The sequence below is a fragment of the Brachypodium distachyon genome, chromosome 1 (genome assembly GCF_000005505.3).
Source record: "Brachypodium distachyon strain Bd21 chromosome 1, Brachypodium_distachyon_v3.0, whole genome shotgun sequence".
NCBI lineage: Eukaryota > Viridiplantae > Streptophyta > Magnoliopsida > Poales > Poaceae > Brachypodium > Brachypodium distachyon.
Window position 1 is genome coordinate 21,435,354 of NC_016131.3, and position 23,316 is coordinate 21,458,669.

General features: G+C 51.7%; 1 pseudogene; it reads right to left on the reverse strand.

Annotated features, from left to right (window-relative positions):
• Positions 1–1,154: 1,154 nt before the first annotated feature.
• On the reverse strand, positions 1,155–22,768 carry LOC100838741 (annotated as a pseudogene).
• Between the last annotated feature and the right edge of the window lie 548 nt (positions 22,769–23,316).

Sequence of the window (23,316 nt, forward strand, 5' to 3'; positions counted from 1 at the left end):
GCATATAATTTGGATCCTTGTCGCAGCGCTCAAAATGGATATCTTCTTTGTCATGGGCACGAACATAATTGTGCAATGTCATAGTCGCAGCAACAATCATCTTTTAGGTATCAACGGAGTACTTCGGCATCTTGAGAAGAATCTGCCATTTGTTCTTCAATACTCCAAAGGCTCTCTCAATGCAATTGCGCTTGGACGAGTGGATTTTATTGAACTTCTCCTTAGGAGTATTCGGCGCTAAACCTCTATGGAAGTTAGGAACATGGTACCTTTCTCCTTTGTATGGTGCAAGACAGCCCAATCTGTTTGGATAGCCAGCATCCACAAGGTAGTACTTGCCTAAAAAAACCCAAAAAGAATATTTCATTTTAGTTAGAAGATAAAATTACATTGCATTAACAACAAGTAGAAATGCTAACCCTTTGGAGGATGGGGAAATGTGGCCCTGTCCTTGTCGATTGCATGATAGAGCACACTTGTGTCGTGCATAGCACTGGGTTGTCCAATTGAAGCATAAGTGAAATGCATATCGAAGTCACATATTGCCATCACATTCCGAGGAACTGCTCCTGTTCTTCCTATGTACCTCATACACTTGCTGGTCCATAGGAATCATTGCCCTAATATGAGTCCCATCTATTGCAGTATTGCACCAATACAATTTTTAAGATGTGGGTACGCCCTTCTATCATTTCTAATCCTAAGATGCACATTGCGAAAATTTGGATCCTTTGGCTTTATGTGGTGTACTGACATGCTGACCACACAGTGTAATACCTCATGAAATTTGCGGTGGATAGTATCTGGTGAATGTTTGAAACGGTTTTGTGTCCTCCTATTTGATTCACATCCACCCAAGGTCCACAAGAACATAGCAAGAGACTCGTAGTTGCTAACAAAGGAGGAATGTGTGAGGCCATACCGTTCAACCAACAAGTCATGAAGATTAAAGAATACCCTTGCACTCATTCTCAGCATTGTATAGGTCTCTCCTAGTGTGTCAATAGTCTCTTGCAGCCATCAAAACCCACTCAAAATAGATGTCCTAGGTTCAGCCTTCAGCAACCAGCTTGCACAATATTTTCCAACTATGCTTGCTGCATTAGCTGACATGATAGACATTTGCCTCACATGTTGGAAAACAACCTGTTTCTTCATTCATAAGCATTAGCATCTTCACTGGCACTGTCAGATGACATCTGCACACACAAAATGAACAAGTCACATGTAGTTAGCATCATACAAGGTGAGTAATCTCCATATAGTTGTTGTACGTACCATAGATAAATATACTTATAAATAGTTAGCATCATACCAGGTGAGTAATCTCCAGATAGTTGCTGTACATACCATAAATAAATATACTTATAAATAGTTATCATAATACAAGGTGAGTAATCTCCAGATAGTTGTTGTACATACCATAGATAAATATACTTATAAATAGTTAGTATCATACCAGGTGAGTAATCTCCAGATAGTTGCTGTACATACCATAGATAAATATACTTATAAATAGTTATCATAATACAAGGTGAGTAATCTCCAGATAGTTGTTGTACATACCATAGATAAATATAATTATAAATAGTTAGCATCATCAGCTGTGAACAATCTCCAAGTAGACATTACAATCCATAGATAGAGATAAATATTATCCAAGTAGCCATTACAAGCCAGATTCCAAACAATGGTTCAACAAAGTGAACAAATAGCCTCGATAGCATGCTACATAAACAACCATTACACATAAATAAAATCGAACCATCTACTTCGGATACTTGTGGTCATACTTCCTGCGGAGCCAAGGTAAACGAGACCCAACACTCATGTGCATAAAAATCTCCCTTAGGTCTCTCTTAGCGAACAACTCGGTGGCAATATAGTGCTCATCACTACCTTCATTAGCGCCACATTCTATGACTGCATCCATGACAGTCTTCACAGAGCTAGCGTCATCGGCCCGTATGAAAGACTCAAAAGAGGATTGCAATTGCACAACAACGTCACCAATCCTTGTAATCTGCTCCTGCATCACCATTAATTGCAGTCTTGGGTTTCTTGCTCCCTTCATGAACAAATTTTCCAAGCCTCTTGACTGAGGTACTAGCTCCTGCATTACCTGGACTTCGTTGCATTTCGGTATCTTCATTATCAAGATCATGGATGTCATCAACATTCAAAGCATTTGCTAATGCTTCACTGGAAGGGGGTGGTACGCCCGACGTAGGATTCCAATGATCTGTACCATCACTAGTGATGTCTTCAAACATAATCTTCAAGTTCTCCTGCTTCTTGAACTTGCCACAACCAAGAATGTCCTGGTATACATTACAAATAGCACCCGTCAATAATCAACAAGTATATTGTTATAATTTGCTAGACAAATGCATGACAACTCACCTTTTTAGCCTTCTTCCACCACTCAGCATCTTGTCTCACAGTGTTCTTCTCTATGTCCCATCCCCATCCAGTCTGTATTTTTAGTCTCTTGAATATGCTGTAGTCACCTTTCAGTTTGTCCCATCTGTTTTTCAGTTGGGACTGCTTGTACTTCTTACCGGTTAGCATTTGAATTTACGAGCAACCTCCTCATATGTAGTGGGGGTCAAGTGAGTGTTTGGCCTATTTCCCAACCGCACTTGCTCGACAAACAACTCGGTGATAATCCTACTGTTATCCTCAGTTCATTCGACGGCCATTCTGAACAGAACTCTATAAAATCGGTGTCACTTTTATCTACCATATTTTCAACCAAAATTAAAATGCAATTTGACAGAGCAATTGTAGAACTGTTCTAAGCAAATACACACTGCAATTTCAGGTTACCAAATACAAACTGCAATTTTGAGATAGCCACACACAACAGCAACTAGACATTGCAAATAGGGTTCACGGATAGCAAATACACAGAGCAAAATCGGTTTTTCCAGACCTCACCTTGAGCTGCTACTGAAGCAAGACGACGTGCAGGGGCGGACGAGGGATGAGCTGCTACTGCAGTTTGCGACGGAGTGGTTCACGGAGGACTGGAGAGGGCCGGGTCGACGCAGCTTGCGGCGAAGCGGCTCCGGTCGTTGTCGGGGAGGGTTGAGGCAGGGGCGGAGGAGAACGGGGAGGAGTAGGAGGTCCGGCTCACCAGGAACTGGATTTGGCCTCCTCAATGTGGGGGTCCTCGTGCGGAGGAGAACGGGGAGGGGGAGGGGGAGGAGGAGGAGGAGGAGGAGGAGGAGGGGCGGTGGCGGGGAGGCTACCGGAGGCGTCCCATCCGGCGGCTAGGGCTCCCGCACTCCAGCATCGGGGACGAGTTGGGGGTTGGGTGCTGGGAAGAGAAAGGTATCGGGAAAGAGGAGGACGGGGAGAGAAAATAAAGGCACACGAACCGTTTTTGACTTGGCGGTGGCTCCGCATTTTTCAGTTCAGGTGCTCCGCGTTTTGTGAAGGGAATTGGGCTAGCTTTTTGGTTCAAGTTCCTTGGATTTTTTGTGTTCAGTCAACCCTCAGCCTTTCTTTATTATTTGTACCTTAAAATGGTTGCTTTTTTCAATGCATTACTGAATGCTGGTTTGATTATTCACTTTTGACAATCGCTAAAATGTATCAGTACAAATATTGTGTCTACATGAACAAATGTTGGGTCATGTAGACTTGTTGTTCTTTATTTTTATTATGATAGACATATAGAAAAATGAAATAAATAAGTTAAAAAAGGCGACAAAGAACGAAGATGCGCAACAAGTGGAGGTCAGAAGAGTGGCAAACGGCAGCGCGACCAACACAAAAGTGAAACGATGATGAGAGCGCCTCACTCAGCAATCGTTGGTATTAGGAGATGTGATGCACGCAATCACCTTTCAAGATGGTCATAACGACCATCGTGCTTCTGATCCGTGGCAGCGCAGTGCAGCTCACTGGCTAATGTCGACGGACCTTACCACCGGCAACGATGTTGACCAGACTACGACGGTTGCGGTTAAAGTTGAGGTCAATCAATTCAGGTGTTTATTATCCAAGTGAACATGTGGATTCAAATTTTATACTACAAGACACAGGCAAAGCTATGGCTATGCATTGAGTAACCAATTGTTATCTGACCTGCTTTAAACAGATGTGAAAGCAACATCCCTGACCATCGTGTGCGTGGGTCGTGGCAGCTCACGGGCATTTCCGCTAGTAAATGAAAAATGATGTTCTTCGTGCAAAAAACATATACAAGCAAGAGCTGGACCAAATGATAGAGGCATTGCTCATGAACTGAATAAAAAAGAACACATGAGGGACCATCAATAACTTGTACTTTTATATAGTTTTGTTTTCTTCAATTTCTGCATAAAAGTCCCCGCAAAAAAAATCTGCATAAAAGGTGCTCATTGTGTGGGAAACATGAAAGGTAAATCAGGAACTTGTAGAGAGCACAAGCTCATGTACGCCAGGTGATCCCATGAATGATACACATGACTCCAGGATTAGGACCTGAAGTAAATCATATAGACTCTACATCAAAGTGATACCATGCATCTTATTCTCAATTATTAGGACCGAAAGTGGATCACAGCAGGCGAAGCCATCCTCAACTCATTGGTAATCTCCAGCCTCAACAAATCCTTCTCCTCGCCAGTCCTCGGATATCTAGAAGGACAAACATTGATCTTGGGATCCAACACCCTGCAGCACGCACTCACCTTCCTGTCATGCAGGGATATCTCCCCCATGTTCACTGCAACTTCCATGGCGCGCCTAACGTATCGCACAAGGTATTCATCAGGTTGGAAGCCATGCATAGATGGTAAGCTTAGCCAGATTCTTGTGCCTGAAGTCACAAGAAGAAGGTTGCCACTCCACGTTTGCTTTCTCACAGTAACCATTTTTGTTTCGAAAATCCTCATCTGTCTCCATTTCGCACCAACGATACCACACCGTGATGCATAGCTCCCTTAGAGAGAGTGTAGCTTCAAGAATGAACATGGTCCAAGCGATATCACATCCTTCAGGAAGATTATCCAGATTCACAATATGTAGTTTGCCAAGCACAGGCCTAACCAGTTTGGGGCATTCTGGTAAAACCCAAATATGGCACAGAAGAAGCTAATTAATAACTGAGTGCAAGCTGCAAATAAATTTCCTCCTCAAGAGCTAGAAAAGACTCACTTAGGTTTTTTTATTTTTAAGTTGAATACTCACTTAAGTTTGTAGTAGTAGGAATGAGACATGATGATTAGAGTAAGTACCTTTTCAATTTTAAAATTCAGATGCATGCCTTTTATCACTACTACAAAACAGTGCATATGTGACGAGTCATCATTGACGGGCCTTTCGCACCTGTCACTGATGACAATCATCAGTAACGAGCCTATCATGCCCGTCACTGATGACCCCTCGTCAATGACGGGCGCACAACACCCGTCACTAATAATTCATCATCAGTGGCGGGCGTACTACGCCCATTACTGATGAACTCTCATTAGTGACGGGTACGGAAAGCCCGCCACTAATGGCCAAATATGAAAAATCACAAAAATCACAAAAACACACATCAGTGGCGGGTTTTACATCTATGCCCGTCACTGATGACCCCTGAAGACCTTTGAAGATTGAAAAAATCATAACTAATTCATAAAGTTAGTAACGACGGCCCCTACCGTTACTGATATTGTTTTTCGACCGTTACTGATAAGCCTTTCTGTAGTAGTGTATCGAGGGGACATTAGCAAGGAACTGACTTAACTGGATATTCTTAGTCGAACTAATACCACTACCACATAAGCGAATATCCCTGTCAGCCGAGAAGCGACAGGAAAATGCGTTTTCCTGACAGGAATATATCTCCTGTGTGTGAGCCGACAGGAATAGCCGACAGAGATAGCTCGACAGGGATATTCCAATATGCCTGTGTGCTAACCGACAAGAGATATATTCCTGTCGGCTACTCCCGTCAGTCACCGACAGGAATATAATCCGTCGTCAGGTCAAGGCTCGTCAGGCGAAGCAATTTTCCTGTCGGCTCACTGCTGTCGGGCAACGCACAGGAATATAAATTTATAGCCAAATCACAATTTGGCCTGTGCGGTGACCCCGACAGGAAAATGTGACAATAACAGACAGGAATAAACCTTCTATGGCATCAAGCACGACAGGAAAAGAGTGCAAAAACCGACAGAAAATAGTGCAGCCAGAGCCTCTTTAAGTCCAGAATACAGCCCACATGCAAATTCAGCCCAGATTTTCTTCAAAACATAATAACTGTGGCTACACATGGTTAATATTTTTCATTTCATCGAAGCAGCAGAATACACAAGCTCATGGCTAATATTTTTCGTGACATCCAAGCAGAACAGTACATAGGCCCTTCAGTACAGGAAATCAAAGGATCACAACCTAGATGTATTTAGAACTTAAAAGCAGAAAACTAATAAATCAACTGGAAGCTACAACTAGGCCATACTAAGTAGTCTTCATAACTTGCATGGGCTAGAAACCTTATCAGCGTTGTGGTAGTGATTCAGAAAAACAAACACTTGAGTTGCAACAAATCCCTGCCTTAGTCCCTATAAGTGGAGAATAAATGATGCAATAGAAACCAAGTTATACAAGACATTATTGTATAGAAGCTTGTTACCAAACAGATCTTACCGGATTACACTTCCTTTGCTGCCGAAATACATGAACATGTCCACTGCATTATTCATGGCTTTACTGCAAAAAACATGATCACATCAATTTGGCAAAATTAAAACAAGTTGTAGTTAATAGTGATTTTAGTCCCACAGCTCCAATAAAAACATAAGATTCAAAACAAAAAATGAATATACAAAAAAATAACGACACTAGACCCTAGCATGAACCTATTTGAAGCAAATTTTGGTGCTCACCTTTTCTTTGAAACTTTAGCTTCTCTCATAGCAGAAACACTTTGACTAGCAATCTGCAAAACATCATATATTTGCTAACAAACGACCTTATAAATGAAAGACAAAAACATGCATGCTGTTACTCAACAAAAAAAACATCAAAGAAATTTTCATTAATTTGTAAACAACAAATAGCAGGGGATAGTACATCTAACCTCATAAAGATGTTCACGGATAAAAGCAGCTATGGCAGGCTGCACATAAACCAGCATGCTTTCGTCAGTGCAAAATAAAGTAGCAAACTATATACGCCATGTATTTAGACCATAAGTACAGCGGAAAGAAATAACAGAAATGCTAATTAGAGGGCTCTCCTTTCAGCAGCGAGTACTCAGTATCACCAAAGTTCATTCATGTCTAGGCCCCGGCTATAACTAGGGCGGTACGTGCCTTAAATTCACTACGAGTCACTCACTGTGGGCTGACTAGACAGGGAACCACCCGTCTATCGGAGCATTTAATGCTTGCTTGTGTCATACTCCACGCCCTGACCAGCCCTGCACAAAAGGAGCCTGTCGGGCGGCCATGTGGTACCAATACTCTGCTTGCATTGAACGCCGGCCCTGTTGTAAGCGCCTGCGCCAAGGAACACCCTCCCCGGCAAGTGACCTTCCCGAGGGGCGCCCTGACGGGAACCTTCACGCTGCCATTCGGAGCAACCCCCGCAGCCCGGCTAGTCCTGCCGGGCTGGTGGCTTCCCGAGGTGCCATCCTTGCGGGGAGCAAGCGAGACGACCCACGCGTTGCGCAATGGTGGTACCCCGGGTGCCACTGGTGTGACAGTAGCCCCCGGGCGTGGGCCGGCAACGCCTGTCCCCGGGCGAAGTCATCCTTGGTCGGTTGCCGGGCTACGCCCTTAACCGACGCGTGGGTCCCGAGTCATTTTGGGTTCCCGTTCATGTGCTGCTCCAGGGGCTTCACCGTTACAGGCAGAGTGGTGGGGGCGAGATTTCCGCCCTAACCTCCCCTTAACTGCGGGTGGTTAAGGTCACGTCCCGCACTCCCCTTCTTTAAGCATAGTTATCCCCAGCACACCCGTAGGGTGCGGATGCGACCGTTGCTCAACGCTGGGGTGTTATAAAACCCCACCGCTATGCTGAGGGGCAATCACTTAGCCCCCAGTCCTTCTTCCTCATCCCGATTCCTCCTCGCGCTCCTGAATCCTGCTAATCGCCGCCCACATTCCTCATGGCGCCTATGGCCCCCAAGAGAGGGAAGGGTTCCAAAAGCTCTGCGGTCGACAAGGGCGAGAAAGCCCCCAAGAAGCCCTTGTCAGAGAAGGACCAGAAGAACCGGGAGATGAGAGCCACACGGGCCTTCTTTAAGCCCGGCTATAACGGTGAGGGGGTCGACAATATCCGGCACGCCGTCACCTCCTCGTTCAACGAGTACGGCGAGATGCTCATCTTCCTCGCCGGCGGCGACCACCAGGACAACGACTTCCGGGTGTTCGGCCGCTTCATCCTTGCTGGGTTCGTACCTCCGTACTCCCTCTTCATCCAGGCTCTCATGGCGGCGTACCAGCTGAAGGTTGCGCAGCTCCACCCCACTTCCCTCTTCCTTCTCGCCGTCTTCCAATTTCTCTGTGAGGGGTTTGTCGGGGTGATGCCATCAGTGGCGTTGTTCCGTCATTACTTCTACCTGCGCGTTGAGCAGTCGGGAGCGATGTCGTTGGGGGTCTCGTTCCGCGCCCGCGACAAGATGAAGTCGGAGTTCATTGTGCGGAGCGAGAAGAAGATCGAGAAGGAGTGGCGCGGGAGCTAGTGTTGGGTTCACGTGAATGAGCCCGACGAGTTCATTCATGCGCCCACTGAGCTGTCGGCGAGTAACGGCAACTGGCGGGACCACTACAGCCGAGACGCGGAACTCCTTCCCATCATCCAGGAGATCAAGGACCTACGGCTAGCGGGGCTCACCAATCTGGATGTGGTGCGCACCTACATTAGCCGGCGCATCGCGCCACTGCAGCTGCGGTCTCGTCCCGCGTGGATGTACACGGGGCTTGGCGACACCACTCGCCTGCAAAGCGTGGGTGTGACACCAGAGGTGATCCAGGAGTGGGTGAAGGGAATCACCGGCGAGGACGTTCCATTCACGGAGCTGCCCCCGGGGGCTCCATCCCTTCACGCTGGCGTCGCGGGCCTTCACGACATCATCGGCAGCTACCCACCCTGCAACGAGTGGGGGTTGATGTCCGATCCCCCGGTCCCAGCCCGAAGCCTCCGCCACCCGCAGCCCGCGGGAAGCAAGTGGCCGAGGAAAGCGAGGGGGGATCGGATTCCAGCTGGCCCGGTGACGAGTCCTCCGGCGACGAGGATGGCTGCGTCGCTGGAGCCTGGACGGTCCTCCCCGAGGCGGAGGGTGAGGACAAGGACGACGTGCCGCTGGTGCGGCGACCAAGAGCGCCAGCGCCAGCGGCCGCCTCTGCAACGACCGCAGGCTCCTCGGTGGCTTCTGGAGCAACTGGGGCGGCGGCAACTCCACGAGGGTCCGCGGTCCCGCCCAAGCGGGGAATCTTCACCGGCTACTCTCTAAAGCTCAACCCCCCAAGGTAAGCTGACGTCTTTCCTCCCCCTTTATTTACAAGTTTGTGCTTGTCTTGATTCCTTCGCTTCTTCATTGACGCTTTGCAGGGACAGCGCTCCGGCCGGAGCCGGCAAGAGGGGGAGAACCGACGCCGCGCTCGCCGCGCCTAGCAAGAAGCCGCGCACCCGGGCCAGTGTTAGTGCTAGCCAGGCCAACACGCGGGCCAGCGGCGCCGCCACTACGCCTGCCGCCGACCCGGTCCCAGATACGACGGTGGTGGCACCCACCGCCGCGACCGGAGTGGGGCTCGACGGCGCGTCCCCAGCCCCGCAGGCCGGAGGCGCGGACCCCGCAGCCGGTCAGCAGGAGGCGACTCCTGCCGGGGGCGTGGCCCCCCCACCAGACCCGCAACCCGCTGGCGCGGGTGTGGAGGAAGACGTGGCTGGGGAGCAGCAGGCGGCTCCCCTGCAAGGGGACGATGCTCCCCCTGTCAGACCATGGCAGCGGGGGTATCGTCCTCGTCCGCCGCTACTTCCAGCCCGGACGTCGGCATCCTTGCCGGGGCGACTTGGGACCCAATCACCTGGGACCCAAGTATCTACGATCAGGGGCACCAGTTCCTCGACGCCATCAAGGAGCAGCAACTGGCGTTCGTCACCTCGTTCAACAAGGTGAGGGAGCACCACGAGCTCGCGAAGGGTCAGCTGGGCGAAGTGCGGCGGGATGTGGAGAGGGAGCGGCAGGAGCTCTCCCGGCTGAGGTAGGAGACCCGCCTGGCTCGGCAGGCCTGGGACGAGGCCGCAACGCCGGTCGTCCCCGACGCAGAGCTCCACCGGCAGCTGGAGGCCCAACGCGCCGAGCACCAGCAAGTACTGGACTCGCTGGCCGCAGCGCGGGAGAAGGACAACAAGGAGCACGAGGAGGTGCTTGCAACAGCCCAAGCTCGCCTCAACGAGAAGAGCGAGCTGGTCAACAACTACTCCTCCCAGCTCCAGGCGTTGCGCACGAAGCTGGAGGAGCAGGCCAAGGCCACGGAGGACGTGGTAGCAGCGTTGGCACGGCGAGAGAAGGAGCTCAATTCCGCCAAGGAAAGGAGCACCCATCTCGAGTCCGAATTGGCCACCGCCCAGGGCGAACTCAACAAGATGGGCGAGGACAATGTGGGCAAGGCCAAGGAGATCGTGCGGGGCACGGAACTCCTCCGCAAGGCCAAGCATGCGGTGGTGCTGGCGCGTGGCAACCACGACAAGTTGGCGGAGCAGCGGCGGAGGGAGACCGAGAAGCTGCACGAGATCGCCCAGGCCGTACGCGAGCTGCTGCCGAGGTTCGAGCTGCAGGCCACGAAGGTGGATGGCACGGACGTTAGCACCCTGATCCTAATCTTCTTCGACGTGGTGGGGAAGCTCGGGGCGCTGGATGTGTGGATCTCCAAGTTCTGTGACGGGGAGATAGCGTCGTGCGCCAGGGAGATCGCCGAGACGATCCTCCCCCGGGTGCACTACCACCACCCCGACTTCCCCTTCGAGACGCTGTTGGACGCGTGGTCGGACAGTGAGGACGGCCCCTCCCACACCAGGGCAGTAGGCAGGTTCGTCGACGAAGTGGTGGAGCGGATGCAGAGGAAGCCGGAGCCGGAGCCCCCTGCGGAAGACCCCGGCAACCAGCCGTCATAGTCCCCTGCAAGCTTTTGTTTTTCCTTTTGTTTCTTGCAAGTGGCGCTTGGCGCCGTTGAACAATTATGGTTTTATTAGTCCATGTAATCATTTGCTACTTTTAGAAAGCTTGCTTTCTGGTTCTATTTGGCACTTGCTCCTGGAATTAACTCGTGGGGTGGATCTTCCTATCCTCGTGTGTTGCGCTTTGTGTTGCCGGGGACTTGCACACGCTACCCACTTAACCAGACCAGGGACCCGGGACGGACCAGACCAGAGATCCCCGTCTACCAGAGCATACATCTTGGCTTGCCAGGCTACGCGTTCCGCGGCAACGTCGTCTTCAGGGAGGGCTCCCTCCTTGAGGTAGCGGGCGATGTCCACTGCCCAAGGAGGGGTTTCCCTACTCATGCATGCCGCCACATCGGCAGCATGGACCTCCGCTGTTGCGGGCTTTCCTTCGGGTGCCGGGGGCGCTTTCCCGGCAGCCGGCTTGGGAGTGACTAAAGGCGCAATCTGCCTGTGCTAGAACACTCCCGCCTGGGCTTTCCGGCGCTCCACTGCCCACTTGGATAGTTCATCAGCCGAATCGCAAACCCTTGAACTTGCGCTTGATGTGCTCGAATCGCAAACCCTTGAACTTGCGTTCCAGCTTGCGGACTTCATCCATGTACGCTGCCATCTGCGGGCAGTCGTAGTCCTTGTTAACCTGGTTGATCACGAGTTGGAAATCCCCGCGAACAATCAGGGGCTTAATTTCGAGGGCAATGGCCGCCCGCAACCCGGCAAGCAACCCCTCGTACTCAGCCGTGTTGTTGGTGGAGTTGGAGAAGTCGAGTTGGATGGCGAATTTCAACTGGTCGCCCGTAGGTGACTCGATGACGACTCCGGCGCCAGCCCCCTGCGGGCTGAACGCGCCGTCGAAGTACATGATCCAGTGGCCTTCGTCCAATTTGCCGGGCAGGCTAGTCTCCGGCTCCTCTTCTTCTATGCCTGTTGAGGTCCATTCTGCAACGAAATCAGCCAGAGCGGCACTCTTGATACTCTTGGTGTTCGTGAAGTGTAGATCAAACTCCGACAACTCTATCCTCCACTCAGCCAATCTCCCGGTGGCTTCACGGTTGGTGACGGCCCGCTCGAGGTAGAATCCTGACACCACCGTGATGCGGTGCGCCTGGAAGTAATGGCGCAGCTTGCGTGAGTCTAGCAGAATCCCCAGCAAGAGCTTCTGCACTTGCGGGTACCGTACGCGGGCGTCGCGCAGCACCGTGCTAACGAAGTACACAGGGTGCTGCACGAGTCGCTTGCGTGGCGTCGACGCCGCCGGCTCGATGGCGGTTCCCGGGTCCGAGGCGGTTGCCGGGGCTGACTCAGCCCCTGGGAGATCTTCTTCTCTCTCGGTAACAAGCACCGAGCTGACCACTTGGTCAGTCGCCGCTAGGTAGAGCAGCAGCGGCTCGCCCGGCTTGGGGGCGACGAGGATTGGCGGCGACTTCAGGTACCGCTTCAGGTCCTGGAACGCCGCCTCAGCCTCGGGGGTCCAATCAATCGGGCCCTTCTTCTTCATTACCCTGAAGAAAGGTAAGGCGCGTTCGCCCAGCCTTGAAATGAAGAGCCCCAGCGCGGCTACACAACCGTTGAGGCGTTGGACGTCCTTCTTCCTGCGGGGAGCCTCCATCTTCTCGATAGTTTCTATCTTCTTTGGGTTGGCCTGAATCCCCCTGTCTGAAACTAACAAGCCTAGAAGCTGCCTCGAGTCTACACCAAAAATGCATTTCTCAGGGTTCAACTTGAGTTTGATCCTGCGGAGGTTATCAAACGTCTCCCGCAGGTCATCAATAAGCGAGTCCCCGCGCTTTGACTTGATGATGATATCATCCATGTAGGCCTCAACGTTTCGGCCTAGCTGGGTCCCAAACACTCGCGCAATGCATGTTGGAATGTTGAGCCCGCGTTCTTCAACCCGAAAGGCATGCACGTGTAGCAGTAGCAGCCAACCGGGGTGATGAACGTCGTTTTCTCCTCGTCCTCGACTGCCATCTTGATTTGATGGTAGCCGGAAAAAGAATCCAAAAAACACAACAAATCACAATCGGCAGTGGAATCTACTATTTGATCAATGCGGGGTACAGGAAAAGGGTCTTTGGGACATGCACGATTAAGATCAGTAAAGTGTACACACATGCGTAATTTATTTTCCCCCTTGGGTACTACAACTGGATTCGCTAACCAAGTGGGGTACAGTACTTCCCTGATAGCCCCCACAGCCTTCAGCTTGTCCACTTCTTACTTGATGAAATCCTTGCGCTCCTGTGCTTGCCGGCGGATCTTCTGCTTGACAGGGCAGGCATCTGGACACACCACAAGTCGATGCTCGATCACCTCTCTAGAGACTCCAGGAAGATCCGATGGTTCCCAAGCGAACACGTCAGCATTCTCCCGAAGGAAAGTGATGAGGGTGTCCTCCTATTTGGCATCGAGGTTCGCACCGATGGTGACAGTGCGCTCCTCGTTGCCGGCCTGGAGGGGCAGCTTCTTCACCTTGGCAGCCTCCTCCTTGAGCTTCTGGCCCTTGCCGGGGCGTGAGCTAGAGCTTGTGCTTCCCTCGGCAAGCTGCTGCGGGGTAACACGAGCCTTCTTCAATGCGGGGCAGTCACCAGGCAGCGAGCCTTCGTTTCCGGCGACGCCTTCGTCACCGGAATCGGCTACGGCGGCGGCCTTGACGACCTCGCCAACACACCAAGCCGCGTCCTTAAGATCGCACTTGATGGAGAGGACTCCGTACGTGGACGGCATCTTCATCATGCCATAGGCGCAATGGGTTGCCGCCATGAACTTGATCAGCGCTGGTCGACCAAGGATCCCGTTGTACGGCAACGGGGTGTGAGCCACATCGAACACAAGGTGCTTAGTCCTGAACGCTTCCCGGGACCCGAAGGTAACCAGCTGCGTGATGTGCCCCAGGGGGCGCACGATCCCGGGGTTTACTCCCCGGAACGGGTTGGTGGGCTTCATCTGCTCCAGTAGCAGCTGAAGCTTCTCCACCAACCTGGCGGACAAGAGGTTTAACCCCGCTCCGTTGTCCACCAGCATCTTGGTCACCGTCATGTTGTTCGATGATCGGTGAGACCATGATGGGAAGAACCCCTGACCCCAGCTGCCGGGTTGGGTGATCGTCAGAGTTGAAAGTGATCGGCACGTGCGACCACTTCAACGGCTGCTGTGCCTCCATGTCCGGCAACAGTGCACACACCTCCCGGGTGAGGCGCTTCTCCGCGCTATGGGATCAGAGAGCATAAGCTCCCCATGGATGCAGGCGACGCCGCCGGGCTCCTGGAAGCCAGGCTCGTCGCCCTCACTGTAGTCGGACCCGCGCTGCTCCTCAGCACGAGCCTTGTCTCGTCCCCGGGGAGGCTGCTCCTTGCCGGCGCGGGCTTGGGCTCGACCCCCCTGAGCTTCTTCTCTGCCGGCATCCCCGCCGGCAGGCTTCGCTCCAGCTCTGGGGTCATTCGGGCAGTCGCGGGAGAGATGCTCGATGTCCCCGCAGTTGAAGCAGGCGCCGGCTGCTCGACGCTCCTCGTGGCGCTGCTTGCCCCTCTGTTTGATGCCCTGCAGGATGCGGCAATCCTGCGCGTCATGGGTGGCGTTGGCGTGGATGGGGCAGCGGGGCGCGTCGCCCGGCTTGCCACCAGACCCGCCGGCGGACGAGGCCTTTTTCGCAGGCCTCGAGGTAGCCCCCGGTTCGGTGGCAAGGACTTGCTTCCCGCTGCGCTTTCGGGAGCTCTTCTTCTGCGAGCCCTTAGCGGGACTCGCGGCAGCCTTAGCTGCAAGTTCGGGCGCCAAACGCCCTTCCTCGGCCATGGCACACTTGTGCGCCAAGGCGTAGAGCTCTTGCGTCGTCCGGATCCGGTGCGTGCTCAGCTTCTCACGCATTTTGGAGTCGCGGACGTTGATGGCGATGGTGTTGATGATGGCGGCAGCCTCCGCCTCTGGAATGGAGTAGGAGAGACTGGAGAAGCGGTTGACGAAGCTCCGCAACGTCTCCCCTGGCTTCTGCACCATGGTGTGTAGCTCCGCCATGGTTCCCGGACGCTTTTAGCCGCCCTGGAACGCGCTCACAAACTACTCGCATAGGTCAGCCCAGGAGGCTATGGACCCGGCGGGCAGGTTGGGCACCTAGGTCCTCGCTGATCCTTTGAGGACCATCAGGAACCAGTTGGCCCTGACCTTGTCATCGGCGTCGATGGCATGCATCCCCAACGTGTAGGTCAAAAGGAAATCCTTGGGGTTCACGGTCCCGTCGTACGTTCCAAGCGCCGGTGCTCGGAACTTGCGGGGCCATGTCACCCGGCGCAGCTCGCAGGTGAACGCGGTGCAGCCGTCCTCGGCACCCATGGGAGCATCCTCCTGCTCCTCTAGGCGTTGGCGTTTTGCCTCACGCCGGCGCCGGGGCTCCAGGCGCTGGCGGAGGTCTTCTTGCGCGTTCAGGACGCCCCGCGCATCACCCTGCGTAACGGTCGGTGATGAATCCGAGGATCCCACGGGATTCTCGCCTCCTTGCCCTCCCTGCGGGGGAGGGTTTTCTCCTTGCCCCGAGATGTAGGGCGAGTCTCCGCGTCCCGGGTTCTGCCCTCGGCCTGAACCAGCAGGGGCGCCCTCGCCTTGCGGCTTCTGGGCGGCGAGCGCAAGGAGCACGTCCAGCTCCGCACTACACGCCTCATGCGCCGGCGTGCCTTGTGGTGGCTCGTAGCGCATCATGACACACGCGGCTATGATAGCCTCCGCCGGGGTTTGGGCGGGAGGTTGCCGATTCTCCGACCGGCTGCCCTCCGCCCTGTCCCCCGGTGCCCCCGGGTGAGTAGGGCGAGATCCCGTCGGCGTCGCACGCGACACGGTGTGCTCGTGGCGCAGCTGCCGTCGGGTGAGTGGAGCGGGGGCCCGTTGTGGCCGCTCACGCGACTGGCTCCGGCGCTGGGAGCTGCTGGCCCCCACAGCCGGTTGTCCGCCGATGGCCGAGGAGGCGAAGGTGGCAGCTGCGACTACTGCTGCACCCGGGAGGGCTCAGGGTTCTCCTGGCCCTGCAACGTGGGCTGCACGTCGTGTGATCGCGTGTGCGCCGCTTGGGCACCACGCGGGTCGATCCGAGAGTCGCTAGCCCGCTTGGGAGGCATAGCGATGGGTTCTGTCGTCGGAGGAGAAGAAGCTGATGTAGCTGCAGACGTCGGCGTCGGCGGTCATCGGCGAGCTCTCCGGACGCGCCCCCTACCTGGCGCACCAGATGTCGTAGCCCGGAGCTTAGACACCGGGGATGTGAGGCACCCTTTTTTGGTTCGGCAGTGGGCGTTGGGGATCGCCGGCGAGGCCAATGACGAGCGTACAATGCACAAGCCTGTTTACCCAGGTTCGGGCCACCCGGAGGTGTAAAACTTTACGTCCTGCTTCTGAGTTTGTATTAGCCAATGAACAGGTGTTTACAGGTTGCCGGGGGAGCCCCCGGGCATTCTCTTCCCTTTTCTGCTAAGTGGCTACTTGCTACTTCTGGGCTAAAGACTTTCACCCAAACTCCACTGGAGTGTAACCTAGAAAGAACCCCAACCCCCGACCGATGGCACTGGTCCTCCTGTTATACTCAAGGGGATACCACAGGTGCCTCGGTGCATGAGGGACAAGTGTCGAGCAAAGACCCTAGCCAGCTTGCCCTTGCTGCCCTGGCATGCATGCATGGTGCAAAGTGCTGTAGCTAGGGCGGTACGTGCCTTAGATTCACTGCGAGCCACTCACTGTGGGCTGACTAGACAGGGAACCACCCTTCTGTCGGAGCATTTAATGCTTGCTTGTGCCATACTCCATGCCCTGACTAGCCCTGCACAAAAAGAGCCTCCCAGGCGGCCACGTGGTGCCAATACTCTGCTTGCATTGGGCACCGGCCCTGTTGTAAGCGCCTGCGCCAGGGAACACCCTCCCCGGCAAGTGACCTACCCGGGGGGCGCCCTGACGGGAACCTTCGCGCTGCCATCCGGGGCAACCCCCGCAGCCCGGCTAGTCCTGCCGGACTGATGGCTTCCCGGGCATCTCCCACCGCGCTGCCCGGGGTGCCGTCCTTACGGGGAGCAAGCGAGATGACCCACGCGTTGCGCAATGGTGGTACCCCGGGTGCCACTGGTGCGACAATTCAAGTTTCAATAAAGTTTAACTGAAAAAAAAATAAGGTGCTTGTGTTACATTTCTTCCAATTAAACATCAATTTGCATTTAAAATTTAAGTCTTTATAACATTATATGCAAGAAGAAGAGATGTATGTACTTCAAAATCTGCACAATAAGCCAAAGGGAAGTCAGGCGCTTGCCTCAGATACAGTCAATATTTCACAAGAAAACTTTGAAACAATGATCACAAGTCCACAACAGTGGTATCAAGGATCCATCCATACATTGCTCAGATACACGGTTACATGGCTTATATCCCATATAGACTTATACGACCATTATTACTACCAGAAGAAACAATATACGGCAAGGATAAGAGCAACATCAGTTATGTTGCAACATGCTGTACATCAGAATGCTATTCAATAGACTTACATATACAGTATACTATGTGAATGTACCTTCACTACTACAGAAAACCCCATCCGTGATCCCCCTCCAGTGGTGGTTAAAACGGACCAAAAAACACACCACCACTGGAGGCCTCTCGAGGCATCCAGGAGCTCCACCAGTGGCCGTGATTATCACCGCCACTGGTGCCCCACCACCAGTGGCGGTGAATATTTTCCCGAAACAAGTCACCGCCACTGGTGCTCCATCACCAGTGGCGGTGTTTGTCACCGCCACTGGAAATGGCCATGGAAACCCTAACAACCAGTGACGGCTGTAAAAAAGAACAACCACTGCTAGACCACCCGATACATGATGATACTACTCAGTCTCAGTGACCGTCCCTGAACCCCTTAAGCACCGCCCAATCATTCGTTTAGTACTCAACCGGAATGGGGAACGCACTGAGCACTGAGTAGTAACCACCGGTAAGTGGGGTGGCGGAATCCTTTTTATACTGGTCGAAACTCATGTAAACTAGCGAGGTGGGACTAAAGCGGAGAAACTGGTGGGAGAGCACCAGTGGCGGGCCTCCTTTAACCCGCTACTATTGACCCTTCAGTGGCGGTTCATTTTTTCGCCGGCCACTGGAAATCACCAGTGGCGGTTTAGCCATACACCCGCCACTAGTGCCCTTCCTATATATAACTAATGTGCGAGGCCGCAGCTGGTCGAGCTCGCGCGTCTGTTTGGACCAGCTGCGGCTCTCTCCTCACTCGCGCCGGCGAAGCCTTGCCAAAATTGATGGCGGCGGCCGGCAGGTAGCTCTCCCCCCCTTCTCCTCCCTCTTCCTCTCCCTTCTTCCTCCTCCTATTCTTCTCCAATTTGGCAAAATCGCCACCAATGGCGCCGTGGCCGCCGGCGGGAAATTCGGCCCCGATTTCTCTGTAGCGGCTCCCCCGGTCTGCCCCCGCTCTATCCATGGCTCCCCCGCAGCATAGCTTTGCCCTCCCCCCTGGATTGCCCTCTCTATGGCTTTAATTTGCTTCCATGAGCGCTCTCTCTCTAGCTCTCTCTCTCTCTGCAGCTCTCTCTCTCTCTAGCTCTCTCTCTGGAGTCCATGGCCGCTGCTGCTTATGGGGGAGCTTAGCCCCTGGGGGTTAGCCCTAGGGTTAAGGTTAACCTCGGGACCGGTGTACGTGCATGTTCAAGCATATTAAATGTGTGTTGACACCAGCCTTCGTGCCGTGTATTTCTTATGTGATGTGATACCGGCCGTCATGCCGATGTGGGTGGGGGTAATTTGTTTTTGATGCAGGCATCGAATTTCGAAGTGCAAAATGCTATTTTTTTTAGCAAAGGTCATGCCGAAATTTTCCATTTTTGTCGATCAAGCTGATTCGTTTTTTTTTTTTTAATTGTGTTGTAGCTTGATGGGCCGTGCTTGGATGTATGAGGACAGGTTACGTGTTGAGTGGATAGAGCGGCTGAAGGCTTTTGTTGATGCCGGCATGGAAGATATGCATAGGAAAGGGGGTGATAAGATGTGTTGTCCCTGTGTGAGATGTCGGAACAGCAAGCTGTACGAACTAGAGGATGTCGAGATGCACTTGCTCATGCGGGGATTTGTGTCTGGTTATTCAAGGTGGACTTCTCACGGGGAGGATGGTATTAAAGTCGATGACGGCATTGAGATGGAAAACATGGAGTCTGATGACCAGCCTGGTGAAGAAGCATACCGTGGCGAGGATCCAGTACAGGATGTTTCAACAGGTAGGATGGTTGAAATGCTGGACGATCAGCATCTGCAGAATCAGTTGGATGACCCAAGGATGAGAAGGTGTCCCGTAAGTTCGAGAAGCTGAGGGAGAATGCCGAGACACCGTTATATGAAAATGCCGGCGTGGATAACAATGTGCTAGAAGTAACGCTCAAGATTTTGCGTATAAAGGCAAAATACAACATCGTGGACTCGGGATTCACGGAGATTCTGAGTTACCTACGTACGGTACTTCCTCCGGGCAACAAGTTGCCTAAGAGCATGTACGAGGCGAAGAAAGTTACATGCCTCTTCGGGTTAGAGGTCATCAGATACCATGCTTGTCTGCTGGACTGCATCATATATAAGGGCGACTTGTTGTGTGATCCAGGGGTTTCAAAATTCATATCCCGGGGTTCATATCCGCTGGACTTCTTTGGAGTGACAAGCCAAGAACATGCTTGTATTCATATCCCGGGTTTTCAAAATTCAGTCTGATATAACTATCCTCTTGTCTTATAGAATCTGCAGAACCCCTTGTGTGATCCAGCAATCTCAGCCTAGGAAAGAAAATACAGTTCAAGCACAAATGTATTCAATTTCGATCTAGCGTCAATGGCGGCATACCTGGCCGTCGGGGGTGCTGCATGCAGCGGTGACCATGTCGTTGAGGTCCCTCCAGTCGACGACTTGCCGGTCGGCGATGCTCCAGATCTGGACCTTGCAGTCCAGCGAGCCGCGGATGAAGTATCCGTCGTCCGCTGGGTTGAACTGGATGTTGGTTACGTAGTCCGCTGTGGACAAACACCTTCAGGCATGCCTAGCTCTCTAATCCCACAGCCTCATCGTCTTGCAAATCGAAGCCGGCCGCCGCCATGCCGACACAAGTCCGCTGTCGCCAAGCCCACACGCTGCCACCGCAGATCTGAGGCTGGGAGGAGGGTGGCTCGAGGAAGGGAGGTCGACGGCGCAGTGACCTATAGGGGGCACGGGCGGCTGGTGGCGAGATCGCGCAGAGAGAGAGCGGGAGAGGGGAGGCAGCCCGACGAGGGAGGAAAGGAGAGGCGGGGGTGGCGCGATGCGGAGGAGAGTGGAGGCGGGGGCGGCGGGATGGCGGAGGAGAGGGGAGGTGGGGGTGGGGGCGGCGCGAGAGCGAAGGAGTCTGCAGGGTAGCTAGGGTTGTACGTCTTTTAACGGGCCCGGGCCTATGTTGAGAGGCCGGTTAGGTAAATTATTCCTGTGCGTCTTTTGGTGTGTATACCAAGCGGAAAATGTATTAAAATGCAAAATGACACATTAAACTTTTTTCTATAGAACTATTAAAAAATTATCTTATTTATGTGATTAAATCAAAGCAATGCTTGCTCGTAGATTGACCCTTAATTTTTGGAATAATATTTTTTGTACTTGTTTCATATACTACCTCAATTAAATAGTTTCAAAACATCAAAAACACAATATTTTGTCCAACTAGTAGTATCAAATAAAAATTATATTTTGTACATTCCCAACCTTTTACATGATTCGTATGTTACACTACATGGCCAAATAATATTATATCCAACAAACGAAAATGTGCTGAGAGTAATTGAATAGAAGATGTTACACCTAAGTTTGATTTACTTGAACCATTCAAGGCAAGGTATGGTCATATCGCACATGTAATGTTGATAATTTGATTTCAAGCTTGTTAGTGCGTAACATGAGTACTTGCTTAGCCTCACCTAATTTTGAGCTCATTTGGTAAGTCAAAAACTCAAAATGTTCAAAAACATTTCCATTTCTTATTCCTGTCGGTGGATAACCCACAGGAAAATACATATTCCCGTCGGTCAAATAAAAATCCCGAGAGGAATAGACTTTTTTCCTGTCAGCCCAATGAAAAACACGACAGGAGTAGCTTATTTTCCTGTCGGTGTAGATTCGCCCGACAGGAATATTTGCTTATTCATGTGTGTGGGCTTCTAAACCGTCAGGAATATACATTTTCATGTGTGCTTCTATTTGGCCGACAGGAATATTTTTTTTTCTCCTGTGTGGTTCTAGCCGGCCGACAGGAATATACCTCTATTCTTGTCGGCCGGCTGCGGACCCGACAGGAATAGAAGTCCCCCAACAGGGATATATCGGTTTGTGGTAGTGTACCCATTTCTTCAAGACTTATCTTTGAAAGTTGTGGGACATAACCAAAAGTCAGGTGATCATGGTAAGACCAACCAACAAATATCACACTTTGGAGTTTTGGTAAACATTTGAGATGGACTGCCCCAAATTTCCCGTGCTGGAAGAGGAGCTCAACAAGTTGAGAATGTTCTACTTGCAGCACCGAACGGACCCCTGCGTCACAGAAGGAGAGACGCAGAGATTTCAACCGCTTGCAAGTGCTGAGGATGTTGGGGATGTACAGCTCACCAAACCTCATATTGCGCAGTCGCAGACGCGTGAGGCTAGCAAATGCAGGTGGAGAATCACCAAGACAAGTATTAAACAGCTTCGCATAACATAGGAGATCTTCATGTGTACATTTTGAAGAAGACTTCTCTGTGATGAGAACAAACTCAGCATCGTCAACCTTCTGGATTGCCATGGTGCGAGCCAAAGCTTTGCTGATGGAGAAACATTCAGCAGGCCTCACGTAGAATCTGACGCTCAGCTTGTGGATGGGGATTTCTGAATTCCTTGCGCTAAGGATCTTCTCTGGGACGCCAGCTACAGCATTGTTGTACCAAACAACAGGACGAAAAGTTTGGCCATGGGAGTAATGGAAGCAAATATCTATGTCAAGCCGCGAGAGCATGGTCGGGAGCTGCAGCATTCGCTTTGAGAGGATGCAGGTTCTTAGGGCATCTATAGTGTCCACCCTTTCCAGGATGTTGAGTAGAATGTCATCAGGCAGCTCGCTAAGTCTATCTCCCCTAACTCCTCTAGAAGTGGCTTTCTGCACCCCATTTTTTTAGGGGCAAAGATTAATAGGCTAAAAGCCTATTGCCATGAAATATATTAATAATAAAAAAGAGTAATATGTACAAAATAAATGAAGAAAAATCATCTAAAGGAAGCTATCCAGGCTTCGAAGCCTCCGAGCCTTTTTCTTTTAGCTCTATGCCAGACAAGTATAAGCTCTCCAGCAAAAAAAATTCTACAGCGATATAAGCTAGGCTGAATTTGTTGGAGTTATAGTCATTTCGATTCTTCCGGATACTCCATGCAGCAAGGATCTGAATTTCCATATGGAAAGACACTTTAAGAATGTCTTTGAGGTGAGAGACATTATCATGTATGTCATCTTTACTATGAACCGTGGATTCAAATATTTCCAGCAAGCAGCAGCAAATGGACATTTGAAGAAGAGGTGGTCTCTCGTCTCAATCTCTCTGTTTCCACACATGACGCAGGTGTAAGAGGAAGATGAAATTGCCTTCTTTGAAGCATAGCTCTGGTGTTGAGTCTATCAATCAATAGCAGCCAAAAGAAAATTTTGTGTTTGAGCTGGCAGCATGATGCCTATATCTAGTGGAAGCTGGCAGAGATTTTAGTGTGTTCAATTTGAGCCTCGTAGGCCTTGGCCGGAATGAAAGAATTCTTGCTCCAGATGTATGCCCATTTATCATTATTAGCAGAAAATTGGCCAGTTCTGTATAGTGGCATTTAGCTGAATAAATTGCTCATGTGCAGTACTCCCTCCTTCTCATTTTACATGTCGTTTTAGGTTTATTATTTTTCCCAGTTTAAGTGTCGTGTTAGCAGTAATCAGAGTGTTGGCCAAAAAACTGTTCGGCTTTCCAAAGAAAAAACACCGCATGCAGCATTGGGTGGGGAGGGAGCAAGAAGATTGAATGGGAATTGTTGCATGCACGAGAGTTGATTGGTTCGATTTATAGTGAGTTAATCATGGCATGCATGGCTTAGTGTGCATCCAGCGTGCACACGTGCAGT